General features: G+C 51.1%; 1 protein-coding gene across 3 annotated transcripts in view; it reads left to right on the top strand.

The window, feature by feature from the left end:
- The window catches only part of NECTIN1 (nectin cell adhesion molecule 1), a 106,805-nt gene that overhangs the window by 33,027 nt on the left and 59,260 nt on the right, over positions 1-14,518 (top strand). The gene's annotated exons all lie outside the window — the stretch shown is intronic.

The following is a 14,518-nucleotide window of genomic DNA, read 5'->3' as shown; positions in this document are numbered from 1 at the left end:
GACTTGCATATAAGCTGTTATGCTTTCCTAAGGGATGTGGAAGCTCTGAGAGAAAAGACTGCATTCACTTTTCTGAGGACAACTGTAAACTTCCTCTTCCTCTTGGGCTTCCTGCTGCTTCCCTGTCTGAGTCCTTCACTTGAGGAGATCCACAGCAAAAAATCCCAGCCCTTTTCGTCGTGCTTTTTGAGCTTGTATAGCCCACAGTGTTGAAAACAGCCTCGGGGATAAGGCTGGGCTGCCCCTTCGGGTTGCCTTCAGCCCTGCCGAGAGGTAGTTATTTTCTATTTCAGAGGTGTTACTTCTTCCTGATGGGATCTCTCCTGAGGAAGGTGTGTCTGTCCCCTAAATGAAGTCTCTTCATTTCTCTTTGGGGCACATCATCCTTACCCTCTGTTTCCTCCATCTCACTGCCTGTGTGTTTCGCTGGCTCTGGGCACTGGGTGACTTCACATGCAGAACCCACAACTGATCTGCTCGCCACACTACTGATCTGTTGAGACTTCATGTCCAAAGCCCTGTTCCGTAGAACTGTCGTAGATTTGGTGCTGGGACAGCATCAGAAACAAGAGATTCTCAAGCCTGGTGCCTTTCCAGAACTAGGAAGAAACTTAGCTTTTGATTTAATTAATGATTCTTTCGTTCCATCCACTTGCGGATATACTGGCAAGGCACCAGCCTGTGTCTTGCAGCAATATTCCCTTTGCTTAAGATCAACCAGGCTGCTTAGCATGAGTCCTTTACAGAATGGCTATACCATTTTCCCAGAGCCCGAGCTTACTTTTAATGAGCAAGTTAATCTATTTCTGCATGGCACTGTGCTGTGCCAGGAGGACATGTCCTGCTCCGCTCTGTGTTCACACAAGGTGACATCATGCCTTAAAACTGGTGTTTCTTTGTGCCCACCTTTGCCTCCTCCCAGAGTTTCTGCAGACCAGACCTCCACCCTTAACTGAAGACTGACCCTTTGAACTCTCTAACCCCCACACTAATAGGAGTTAATGACATTTATCTACATACTTATCTTTCTTTTCCACTGCCTACTCCTTACTCCTCACGCTGGAGTATCTGGGTACCTTACGGGCAGTAATGGTTTGTGGCATCCAAGTGACATTAACTCTTTTTCCGGGATGGGAGAATTGCTGTTTAAACAAATGAAGAAGCTCCCTTTAATCTCTTATCACTTTTCCCTGGTTTCTTTTTTCCTCCTTCCTTTTTCTTTTCTTTTTCTTCTGCATTCATTTAATACCCAGGTGGTTATTTCTGGAACTGTTTTTCCACTACTATTCTGGTCATTCTTTACAAAATTGGAGAAGGGACTTTTGTCCTCTTTTCTCTTGCTGTTAGCTATTTATATCCTTCCATCCATCTTCTTAGGTAGTCAAGAATCCAGCTGTGTTATATCTGTCACCTTGGTACCTAAGCAACAAGTAAAGATGTTTCTTAACAGCTGTTAGCTCAAGCAATGGCTGCTGTAGAGCAGGGGTGGCAGATAAGTGACACTCGAGCTGCTGTGCAGCTTGTAAGCAATTCAAGCCCAGCTGCCATGCCCAGAGGTGGTGAAGCACCAAGAGGAGCCCTGGCCGGGCTTGTCCTGTCCTTCGCTGTAGTGTCGGGACCCCAGGGGAGGTGTTCTTGTCTCCTGGGGATTCATTCTGCACAGCTCCTCCTTCCCTTGCTCCCGCACTTGTGTGATGGGACTGGGCATGGCAGGTCGAGAGAGCCCATCACATCTGACCTCCCAGCCTCCCTCTTCCGCCTCCGGTGTTCGGGGCCGTTTCCCCCATCCTCAGGGGGGACGGGGCTGCTTCTGGGGGCGCGCTGGCTGCGCGGTGCTGTGGTTCTGGGGAGTGTCTGTCCTCGCTCCGCTGCCGGGGGGGCAGGCGGGGAGGCACGCTGGTGAGGAGGGTCGGGGGGCCGGGGTGCTGGCTGATGCTGGTGCTGGGGTGGGGGTGCAGGCGGGAGGCTCTCCGCAGCGTGGTGCACAGCAGCTGCTGCGGGCAGTAGCCAAGGCTGTGCAGCCAGGTGCTGAGAGATCTTGCCCAGTTGTTCGCAGCTTTCCAAGGGGAAAATATATAAAAGTTCTGCTGGAAACCTGGAGGACCCTTTCTTTTCTTCATTTTTCCTCCCACCAGGGCAGCTGGCTGACATTTTCCGGGTAATATTTGTCTTGAAAAATGTACAACGCTCTGCAGGAATTGTGTCCGTATTGTCATGTCTGCTAAAAAATGTAACAGTCTGGTTTGTGTTCTCTCTCCCTCTTTTTTTTCCCCCAATCTGAAAAGAACATGAGTTCTCTTAAATAGCCTCCCATGTAGCTGTTAGCAAGTGGGAAGACACAAACAGCAGACGGAGGAGGAGGTGGACACACCAGGCAGGTGGAGGGTGGGAGCAAATCCGTCTGTCGGGAAGGAGGACGAGACGGGGAGTCAGAGGGGCTGGCGCTGGCGCGGGCACCCCGCAGAGTGCGGCCGCACGGTCCCGTGCTGGGCTGCGGCACACGGCTGCATGGGGTGGCCCGAGGCCCCAGGGACCTGGCCCGGGGACAGGACGGGATGAGACTCTTGCCGAATGAATCCAGATGGATGGAGCTCGGAGCGGGCTGTGGAAGACGGTGCGGAGAGTCATAGGCAGGCGTGAGGTGCTTTCTCTTTGGGTGTGAAAGCTGTTGAAAAGGTCAGATGTGAAGATGACTGTAACGCAGAATGGGCTTGCAAGTGGAGACGTTGGGTGTTTCAGGATGAATTTTCCTTCTGCTTTGAAACAAACTGGCATTTGAGAATTTCCACGGAAATGAAATTTCAAAAGAAAACTTTGGCCTGGCTTAATCCAAAACGTCCCATTGCATTACAACCGAAATATTTCATTCTGGTTGCAGTTCTGGTCAGTGCTTTACCACATACCATTTAAAAGAAACGGGAGTTCAAAAGAAGTTGTTCTACAATAGATTTAATAAGTCTTAAAATGAGAAAAGCCTTTTTTGTTTAAATGGGAAAAACTAAAACCGCAGAAAAAGGAAACATTCTGTTCCAAGGTTAGCGCAGACCATTTCAATCTTATCAAAAGGCTTTTTTATTTTTTAAATTAATTTTGTCAAAATCAGCACGTTCCAGTGGACAGTTTTGGCTCGGACTAAATGGTACTTTCCATCAGAAAAACATGCTGTGTTGGAAAATTTTCCACTGGCTCTAGTTTTTTTTTCCACATGCTTTCCATTTTTGTGGCAACTTCGTCAGTCCCCAGTTTCAGCTAGGAGGAAGCATGCAGAAGCCCCAAGAGAGCAGTTGACCTCCTGGTCTTTGAGGACCAGGATGACTCACTGGAGCTCGCCCCAGCGGTGCAGAGGGAAATACGTCTGCCCCCCCCCCCCCCTCCCCCCCCAGCAGCCTGCTGTTCCCATCCCCACAGCCAGCCTTTTGAACACAGCCTGTTGCTACATAGGAAGGAAACGGGGAGCCTAGTGCTGATGCAATTTTGACAAAAGTCAATGAAATAACTCTGAAAGTCAATGAAATATGTCAATTAAGGCCAACTGAGCTATTTAACCCTCAGTCTCTGGGCCTAGATTCTCCAGCATGAGGCTGGAAATGGGATGTTGCCTCTAAGCTTGCTCTGTCTTTATGGGGAGCTGATGGCTTTTTGGTGCTGGCCTGCCCTCTCATCCATCTAGACTTCAAGAACAGTTAGGTTTGGAGGAAATATGTGATGCAAGCCTGCTATAGGGATTCAGGCCTTGTAGCTACCCGCAGCTCCTGTCACAGTTGTTGATATCCCAGCCTTCCTGCTCAGGCATCCCCAGACTGGGGAAAAAAGCGAAACACGCTGAGAGAGGCCCCAGAAACCAGCCCAAGCAGCAGCAACCCAGTGCAGATGCTTGCAGATGCATCCATCAGACTCGGGGTGATGCACAGCTGAAATGCCTCCCAGGATGCTTAGGAAGGGACATCTTTGTACCTGGGCATAAGAGGCCCGATGAGTCACTCAGCACAGCATGTCATGCCGCCTCCTGAGTGGCATTTGTCATCAAATTCCCCCTGGGTGTTGTATCACAACGCAGCTCCCTCCCTGGGGCTACCTGGAAGCGCAAAGCCAACCTTGTTTGAGGAGGGGATAATAAGGCATGGAGAAGCCCTTAGTTTCTCTGCCTGGAAGTCTGCTCGCCTCCTCCATTGCACTACAGTCACTAAGCATATACAGCTCATAAATCGAAGTCCCCAGTTACCCGTCTTTGCCCCATCAGAAAGAGCAAGCCTTGCTCCCAGTAGGACCAGCATGGACTCTACTTGGCAAACTCTTCGCTGGAGGACAGACCTTTCTGCAGGGACGTCCCTTTGAACTCCTGCTCTTCCTGCCCTGCCCTCTGCTCTGGGCTAAATGCTGCCTGTCCTTACAGTGCAGTGAGCCCTCGGTGACTGCCCTCACCCTCCTGGGCAGGGAAGAGTGGCTGTGACGGTGTGTTGGTCTCCCTTACTGTCCCCAGAAGAGCAAAGCCACTGTTCCCTGCATGCCAGAGCTGTGGACCAGGCAGGATGAGGCAGGGAGCATGACCCCTGGGGGAGGCCTCTCCGCAGGGTTCTGACCCTCACTCACTGCCTTCCCCCCCTCCTTCTGATGCTCGCGATTGGGGCCAGCACAGCTGCCTTTAATGGGTGGTCTTGTCACTTGTTTACAGTCCTGAGTCTTAGAAGCTCAGCAGGCTCCTCTAAGCCCCAACCTGTGCAGGCGTTTTGAAGCTCAGCAACCATTCCTGAGACAGCCTGGATGGAGTCTGTGACCTTAATAGATACAAGTGCTGCGTCTCCATCCAGCGTGGAGTTGACCTCTGCCAGCTGCCCTCCGCTCAACCCCACCAGCTGCTGTGAGGTCTGGAGTCAAAGGGACCCCCGTGCACCCAAACGTGCCCTGCTCAGGTCTCTCTCCTCGCTGAGATGGCATTGCTGCTGAGCTGTAGCAGGCCATGCCAGATCTGAACCCAGGCTGGGGGGGTGGCGGCAGCCCCTGATCTGGCAAGCGAGAGAGATGAGGCAAACCCGGAGTGCATGTCGGCTGCTCGGGGCAGTGGGGTCTGGAATTGTGGAGCTGGCTTTGCTCAGCGGTTGAATGGGACGTTCACTGTCAGCCTCAACATCTCTCATAATTTCTGGCATGTTCTCAATACAAAATGATTTGTATTTGATCGCAGCCACTTTGCATGTTCTTAATACGAAATGATTTGTATTTGGTCGCAGCCACTTTGCTCATCGTTGAGAAAAATGTGAGCCATGTTTTGGGAACCTTTACTCTTAGCTGTTGACTTGGGTAACATTCAGGTTTGCTTCCCGGCTCTGCCAATAGAATGGGTTTTCCACTTCATCTCCCTGCACCTTCATTTCCTCAGCCATAAAAATGAGGGTGACCTTTTCTATTTGCGTGAGTGGTGGGTGGGGTTGGGGTAAGACGCCTCCATACCTGCTTCCTTAGGTGAGAATTGTCACCATAAAATGCAGATACCCACATGTAAACCAAGCCATTCAAGTGAGATTGCCAGTGATTGCCTGGCTGGCCCTGGGCACATCTCTTTTGTCATTCAGCACCTCTGATTTCCCCATCCCTGAAAGCAGGGGTAAAATACTTTCCTGCCTCTCAGGGTGTTGGAGGATTAATTAATTACTGTTTGAAAAGTCTTTTGAAGATGCAAAGCTTTCCATAAATATGCAGACTTATTTGTACAGATGGGGTCCAGGTAGGACTGAAAGGCCCCACTGTGGAGATCATAAATGCGGGAAGAGCTGAAATTTGTAAAATTAGTTCCTTGCAGAGGACTTGATAAGAAAGCTGAGCAGCAGCAGGCTGGAAATCAGGCAAGGCACTGAGTTTTGGTTTATATGTACACACTGTTCTTTCCAGCCTGTTGTTCATGGGCAGGACTCCTTAAACAACTAAGGCAAAGTTCGAGATCTGAGTCTTTTCCATCTTCCTGCAGAAATTATCTCCAGGGCAAGCTAAAACACATTAAGAGATTAATCGCAGGCAGTCAGCCAGCGAAGGGTGGCTGTCCATTACATCTGTTGGGTGCCATGTTTGTGCTCATGTTGGGGTTTTTTCACTAATTTCTTTCCTAGATTTTTCCTAGTTGTCAGTTCTGATGGGTCATGAGCTGCCAGAATATATATCACATCTTCCTGGTCACAAAAAAAAAAAAAAAAAAAAAAAAAAAAAAAAGTTGTTTCTATCTTCAAACAATTTATAGTAGAACAGAGCATAACATTCCTATTTGCAACAGTAGAAAACATTTTGCTTCAGGAGATAGTGAAATATCAGCAATGCATTATATACTGAAATGATAATGGCAGGAAAGAGAAGAGGAGAGCCAGACCACAGAAAGTTGTGACGGGTTCACATGCATTTAACCTACAGGAAAGTAGGAGTTTTGATCTTCTGCACAAAACTTGCAGGGCTGGCCAGCACCAGCGTGCTTTGGCAGGGATGTGTTTTGCACCATGACTTGGACAGAAGACCAGAGAGTTTGTGTCCTCTGGTTATTTCCCATTGACCTGGCGTCTACCCCTCTGATAAAAGAGGCTTGATTTGAGTGAGGACAGAGACTCGGGAGTGGCGAGGCTGGTGGGGGCAGTCAGAGGAGGGCTGCCAGCTATTAACCCCGGTGCTGAAGTCACGCCTGAGTCAGCAGAGTTTCGGCTTTGTCGCGTTCCCATTGTGGAGCCGAGTGAGTCACCCCGGGAGCCCTGCGAGCTCCCTGGTTTCCTGCTTCGGCTCGGAGCTGTCAGCCCAGGGAGAGAAGGACGGATCTGATGTTCTCTCTTTCTGTGCCATCAAGTTTATTTTTGTTTTCACTGAATCTCTTCAGTCTCAAGTTCCTTCGTTTCGGAAATGAGACTCTCTATGGGTTACTATCTTGATCCTCACTTCACAGCTCTTCATTAAATCCCTCCTTCTTAGCACCTGGAGAGCTCTAATAGCGAGATACTTAGTCCTGGACCAGGGCTCCTTGAACAACATCCAAGGCAACGCGGAAGTCCAAGAAAGAGGCAGGGCAGAGAAAATACTCATGTACATTTGGGGACTCAGCCCATCAAGATAAGGTGTCGGGACAGTCTCGGCTTAATTAACTTCTCCTCGCTCAGTGCTTCAGCTTCTTTCCCCTCCTCCATGCTTGATTTTCCAGCTGTACTGTTCTTTTCTGCCCTCGCTTCCCCACCCAACCACCAAATAAGCATTGGCTCTGAACTTCGTCCCCTTTCTCAGTCTTCCCTCTTGCTTACAGGTCAGAGCTGGTAAGCAAGAAGACCCTGGTTTTTCCTTGCTAGCAGGCAGAGAGGTGACTCTTGAGAGGAGGGCCTTTGCTTTTTTGTTCGTTGGCCACCCTTGCCTTTGCCTGGCCGGCTGCCTGCTTTTCCTAGTGCAGAATTGTGATCCTGGACATATTCCCTGGTGCCCCTCCAGAGTAACCAGTGGCTAGGGATGAGCAGAGGCTAGTGCGTGGCCTGGGGTGTGGTGATGATGATGCTGGGGAGACACAAGAGGGGTGGGAAAACCTGTAAGGTTGAAATGGAGGGAGGGCGAGTCAGAGAAACCAAGCGTTGCAGACCAAGTTGAGGCAGCCCTCTCCCGGCTCACGGAGGCAGGTGGCAGGGGCAGAAGGGGGTTGTGACTTAGCTGTAACAAGCTGCATGAGGCCACAGGGGAAGGGAGATGGGAGTCCTCTGCACCCAGGCGCTGGGTGGGTGTAAGAGCGTGCGGTGGGACAGACCGGCGGAAGGAGCTGGAGCGGGGTCCAGCCCGGAAGGCTGGGGGACAGGGTGCACGGAGGGGAGAGGGGCCGGGCACTGAGCACAGGTGCATGTCAGGTGGAGGCGAGGGGCAGCCTGGTTCCCTGCTCAGGTGTGTGGGAACCGGCAGCTCCCGCCGGAGGATTAGCCGACATGCTGGCGGGGCGGGCGGGCGGCAGGAGCCGTGACTGAGGAGCCTTTGTGCTTTGTTGCTGAGCATGGGGTTTCACAGCTTTATTGCAGGAAGGCCTTTCCCAGTGCTGTGTCAGCGCTTTCAGCAGGAGCCCTGCTCTGCCAGCCTTCCTGCTTTTGCCATGGGGCATGTTCCCCTCCCCTTGACTTGGGGGTGAAGCAAAGCAGCTGTGTGAAAGCCAGGAAGGGTACGGCAAAGAGTGAAAGCCGGGAGCAAAGGCAGGCATGGTTGTTCCCTTCCCTCTCCTCTGGTTTGCGGCCCTTTTCCTAGAGCACTAGAAGGTTGGCTGCAGCAGAGGCTGTTTGCAAGGTTGAAGTATAGACAGCAAGAACTAGTGGTCTACTTGGGTGTCCAGCTCTGCTTCTCGCTTTCTGTTTAACCTGAGGCTGGTCTCACCCTGGCGTTTGCTATTTTTTCATCTATTTCTGCGAAGAACACCTGGGACAAGCATGGCCTTGGCCTGGCTTAGGGCCTTTGTGTGAACAGGCTTCCCGAACCTTAACAGGCAACAAGCAGAGCATCAATGGATCAGGCCCTTTAGGAAAGATCTTTCATTCAAGTAGATCCTGAGGCTGCTTTGTGCTCTGTTTATCCAAAGAGGAAATACAGCACAGGCAGGAGAAGGCAACCCTGCTCTATCCCAAAGGCATCTCCACTGTCCTGTCCCAGCAGGCAGCCAATGGCAGGCTGTCCAGAGACCGCACTCAATACAGGCCATTGACTGGTCCTCAGATAATAACATCTCTGCTGCTGCTACTATGTGCTGGTTCTGGATATGAACCAGTGACCTAGAGAAAAAGGCCCTGTGTTTCCCATTTGCGAGCCAAAGCCAAGCCGGTTCTCTTTCTTTGAGAGGGATTTGAGTGAGAGCCAGATGGGCCATTGTACACGCTGCCATTTCCCAGCTCCTATAAAGCTCTCAGCTGGGGGAAGGGATGCTTGGGCTTGCAGTTTCTCTTGCTGTGCCCCCACCCAGTCACAATGTTATCTCAGGCCTTTCACTTTCATGTGCAGCCACGTCACCTGGAGCTATAATCTTGTCACATCTATTCCTCATCTTCTTTCTAAGGCCCCCTCCCCTTGTGTTGGAAACTCAGTCTTCCTCTTCTAATCCCGTTGGTGTTCAAACTCCGCACTTCAGTGGGGCAGGACTGAATCAGTGCATGACAGAGAGACCTCCGGTGAGAGTCTGCTGCTGTGGGAAGAGCACGTTGGTGAGTCACTGGAGACCACTCCTTCACTGCAGCCGGCTGCGAGCCATTGACTAAGCAGGGTGAGGCAGGCGCTGTGCTCTTCTGGAAGAGCAGCAGAGTACTGATTTGAATGCCTGGCAATCAATACAGAGCCTCTCTGGCAAGAGGAGAGGTATTAACCCCAACATCCTGGCCAAGCGCCAGCTCAAACCTTTGCTTCTTGCCACCTGAATTCCCCCTGCTGGGATTTAGGATCTTCTTTCCCATTTCCCACCCTGCCTAACACACCTGCGGCGTTTCTTTGAGCTGTTGGAGGCTGGTTGTGTTCTGCCCCACAAGGGTTGCATTTCAGACCTTGATTTCCACCTAAAAATAGGGAAGATTTGCAAGATGAATTCAGAAATACCAGAAGAAAGATTTATACGCGCCACCAGCTGGAAAGTTTTGAGCTCCTGTTCCATCCAGTTTTTTTCCCCTCATGGAAAGTTCTTGGAGATCTGTTTGGAGTGTCTGTGAGGTGCACAGAACCACGCACAGTCGTTGCCCATAGCTGAGGTGCAGTGCAAGGGGCTCTCTCAAAATCGGGTGCTTTGTGTAGGGTTTTGCAGGTTGAATCGTGATGCTTTGTTTTGTGTTTTTGTAAGGTCCAGCTACTGTGACCCTTCAGTTTAGTTCTAAGTGATGCAAGGAGTATTAGCACTGATTCCTCTGACATTCGCATCAGCCCTGATATTGCCACACCGAAGGGTGGCTCATCACACTTCTGCCAAGGGCTGTTTCAGTGCCCTTGGGGTGAGATGAGTATCAGGGAACAGGAGGGAGAGAAATCGGTGGGAGGCTCAGCAGAGGCAAGGTTGTGCAAAGCGGCGTGGAGTTCACATGGTTCTTAACAAAGAGGCATTGATTGGAGGCTCGCTGTTGTGACAGAGCTGACTAGTGCCTGGAGATCATTTCCAGAGCTTTCTATATGGGGGAGCAAGAACCAGATTTGCAAGTGTGGGAGCCTCAATGTAACAGCAGCTCCCGGGCTTTTAGGGAGAAAGGGTTTTCAGGTTCAAGAGCCACCAGCTGCCACTTAGCCTGCTCCCTCCCCAGCGCCCCTCGCACCCAGGGAGTGCAGACCTTCCTTCCCAGCCCGCTGCCTGTGCCGCAGGGCACCCTGCCTTCTGCACAGTGCCCCCCAGGCCTTGCATGACCTACTAAATATCTGGGTTTGGGATCGTGGGGAAAGGCATCAGCGCAAACCACTTCAGAGGCCAAGGTGGAGGAGTAGGATCTCAGAGGTCTCCACTAATGAGGTCTTGGCACCAACATGTCTTTGGCACTCGGCTGGGCCTTTTTACTGCTTTTGGCCCTTCACAAAATATACCACCAAAAAAACTAATGAGTAAAATGCAACTCGACAAGCTTCAACCTATACAGCTAATCCTTCCTCGTGTGCCGGCTGCCCCCTGGGAGGTGTCAGGGTGGATTGGTGGGCACTGGGAGATCTGGCACAGGAACTGCACATGACAGGCTGCTCCCAAGCCTTTTCTCTGCCATACCAACCACATAGATCATTCAGCAAAGAAAAAGCGAGGCAAACCCCAGCACTGCACATGCACACACCCCCCCCTGCTTAATATGTTCAAGCCTCTCCAGAGGCTGATTAGTGATTTTATTTTCTCCTCCTCTCATGGCCTTGCATGCTCACTGCCATCAATTATCTATGCATTTGCCCTGATGAATTATTGAGTGCATAACGGGGCGAGGGAAGACCCGCCATCCCAGCTCAGTCACCTTGCAAACAAATGCTCCCCAGAGTGTGACGGCAGCTGGTTTGCCCTCTGGCTTCTGATTTAGGATGGGGAGCATGGGAAGCTGATCAGGCAAACTTGCAAAAACCCCTTTACTCCGTCTGTTCCCCTTCCTCATCGCTGCTGTTGAGGTGTGGGTGTTGTTGCAGTGGTACGGAGCAGGGCAATGGGTGCGTTATTTCCCTGATGAGAGGCTTGGAGGAGCGGAACATAAATAGTTTACCATCTTGCAAAAGAGCCGTGAGTTATTCAATCACCTGGAAAGGAAACACGATTTCCGCACAGTGTTTGGGGTTTTTTAGGGTATTTTTTGTTTGTTTTGTTTTGTTATTTCTTCTGCTGGGTTGTTGGGTTTGTTTTTTTTTTTTCCCCTTTTCCCCTGAAGCCTCTAGAAAGTTTGGAATGTGTTTTTGTTAAAATTGCTACATGTAGGGGCCTGAATCCCAGCTTTGGCAGCGTTTTGTTGTTGGCAAGCAGTCCTGAATTGGCACCAGCTTTTTCCCTAGCCGAAAGTCTGACTCTGTACACCTGGGCAGGGGAGGGTTCTGCAGGACCATCCTGAAGTCTGGTTCAGGGTCAGGTTTGCCAGCACCAAAGTCTGCTTTTCCTCCAGTTTGTGTCCAGGTGCAGTCTGTGCCGATGCATGGATCCTGTGGCTGGGGGAGGGTAGAACTGGGAATTGTTGCTACCACTCAAGGTCAAGAAGAATCACTTGATTTTTAAAAGGGGTCATTCATTAATTTGCAGGGATATCACAGCATAAAGAAAGGGCATAGTAATGATGAAGCAAGGGATCGGATTGATCTCTGCCCAGTGATATATATCCCATTCTCTGCCAGGCTGGCTGGCAGTATCTTTATTTAAGGGGCACGTCTTAGGTGCCCATCCTTGGGCGGTGGTGGCCTTCGGCCTGGCATCGCCTTCTGCCTGCAGTGCTGGGCCGCACGCCCTGCCAGGGAGGGACTGGGCTGTCCTCCCGGCTCCCCTGCAAGGGTGACTCTGGGGAGAAGCTGGTGGCTTTCCATCCTCTCCTCCCTGGGGTTCAGCTCGTCTCTAGCTTTCCTGGCGCTGTGGGGAGGCTCTGGGCCATGACTTCCTGCTGTCGCGGACGGGGCCTCCTTCGCTGGGATGTCGAAAGCCTGGATCAAAGGGAGCCGCTGAGGCCTGTGGGGGGTCAGGGAGCTTGTGTGGGAGCGGGGCCAGCCCTGCCATCGCCCCAGCCCCCGGCAGGCTCTGCCTGGGGGCATTGGGCCCTTCATGAAAGAGGTGGGGACCGTGCTGATGAATCTGTTCTCCTCCAGCCTTGGGAGAAGGAGGGAGCGCTGAGCACACCTACAGCCCGGCAGCCGTGAGATGGGTGGCAGGTTGTTCCCAGGGCCCTTGCTACGTGATTGCTTTTGCTCTCCGGCAAGCTCCCACACGCTTTGCAAGGCTCGAAAGACTTCAGAGCCAGACTGCTTGGCAAAGCTGTTGCTCACCTCCGCGGGTGTGGGCAATTCTGCAAGAGGCTCTCTCACCTCCAGGGTAGAAGGAGCAGCATATGCTGCAAAGCATGTTGGAGACATCTCCCCCCTCCCCATCCACCCATTCTTTCCTCAGATCCCAGCACATCATTATCTAAACTCAGCCCTGCTCTGCACCCAGTGCCCTCCTTTCATCGGGAAGGCTTTTGTGGGCCACGGGGTCCCACCAGGCACAGGCCAGACTAGCTTCAGGGAAGTCTTTCACCGTGTCTTACTGCCAGGACATCCTTGGCATGGAGAGACGTGGTCCAGCTGTGACTTCATCAGAGCAGGAACGTCCCTTCCTTCTGGTTTCTGGAGGGACGTGCATGGCAAAAATGGCCCTGGGTACACTGGGAGGGGAAACGTGCAACCCTGCCAGCTCAGCAGACAGCCTCCGAGGGCTCGACGGCTTCATGCAGGCAGGCACATGAGGGCACCAGTGCTTTGCTGTGGCTGTAAACAGCGCTGGAAAACATTCCTCAGCACCCAGCTGCAATGCTAGGGTGTGGGGCAAACCAGCCCTTGACTCAGGGAAGGGGGCAAGTTCACACAAAGCTCTAGAGACATGAGTTTCGGTCTTAACTGCTGGTGACTGTGGTCAGCTGATGGCGTCTGCTGGCCGGGCTGGATTGTTGAGGCTTGTCCTCAGGGTCACAGGCTTGGTGCAGAGGGAAGGAGAAGGGGAGAAAGAAGAGGCTTAGATGAGATGTGGGGACTGAGATCAGGCCCAGTACAGCAGGCAGGCAGTGAGCTGGCAACACGGGAGTGTGCCGAGAGAGCGGTAAAGGCAGTGTTTGTGCATGAGAAGACTTTTGTATGCCTGCATTCGTGTGTGTGTGTGTGTAAAACTGCAGGAAGGAGGCTCTTGCTCAGGTTCACTTGTAGAAGTCACTGGGCATGTCTTCAGGGGTCTGCAGGGGCTAAGACTGACTTCATTTTGGCCTTGCACAGGGAGCCCATTTGTCCCCTGGAAGAACAGGGTAGGGGTGACATTTCAGAAATGCTCTGTCCCCTCAGTTAGAAGATGCTGTCCTGTTTCTCTTGCTACGTATTTTTCTCTTTCCCAGCTTCTCTCTCATTACCCTTTCATGTTCCTCACTCTTTGTACATCTTTTTTTTTATATTACCCCTTTCTTTACTCTCAGTCTCCCAGAATACATCCAATTTCAGATTCTGCCAGCAGTGACAAAACCCGCTTTTCTTGTTCTTGCCACCTTGCTTCTCTATTGTATTTATCATATAAATACTGGCTGTATAATTACCAGAGCATTATCTCTAAACGTGCAGATTAGGGAAAGACACAGTGGCAGCCAAAGATGAATTTCAGGGTCAGTCCTGGTGGGAGACATTTTCCTCCAGCTGTCAGGGGAGGAATCAACAGACAGAAGAGCAGACATGGACACCAGCCACCACTTCTCCCAAGCACCTTTCATCTTTACCCCGCAGAATCAAGATGGAAGGTTTCTAATTGCAGCCACTTCTGGGGTTAAAAAAAGGCCACAGAAATGACCTAGATCATGCTGGTAGATCGCGCAAGGTGTATAGACACCGCGGTAAATCTGTTCTTATATGGGAACTGTCGCTACTCTGAAATCAAGCCTGAGTCTTTGCAGCTCATTTAATTACTGATGCATTTCCAATAGGATTAAATGGATGTCTGAGTGTGTGTTAGCATATGTTAGGATATGCTATGCTTATAAATATCAGTGCTTTCATATGCCTCTAGATATGCATGCCCTGTATTTTTACAATAACCGAATTTAGTGTCATCCAAAGTTGAAGACAAAAGGAAGGAAAATTTTATTGATTCAGCCTTGTGCTTTTTGTTGATCACGAGCCCTAGGTTGGCTGCAGAGCATTAGGGCTGGTTGTAGTGATGTATGAGCAGCAGTTGTGGGAAGGAAGGTGTTTATGAGCAGGAATGAAGCTGCAGGTGGATGCAGGTAGTTGCAGAAGGTACTGAGTGCCTGTAGTCATAGACTGTTCTTGTATCAGCCACGCCAAGAAGCAACAAATGGAATAAATAAAGGGGTCTGTGGGCCTGATGTCCAAGAACCATTGC

Source organism: Falco naumanni, chromosome 16 (assembly GCF_017639655.2).
Source record: "Falco naumanni isolate bFalNau1 chromosome 16, bFalNau1.pat, whole genome shotgun sequence".
In the NCBI taxonomy this organism is placed as follows: Eukaryota; Metazoa; Chordata; class Aves; order Falconiformes; family Falconidae; genus Falco; species Falco naumanni.
This window is presented reverse-complemented; position numbering and strand designations above follow the sequence as displayed.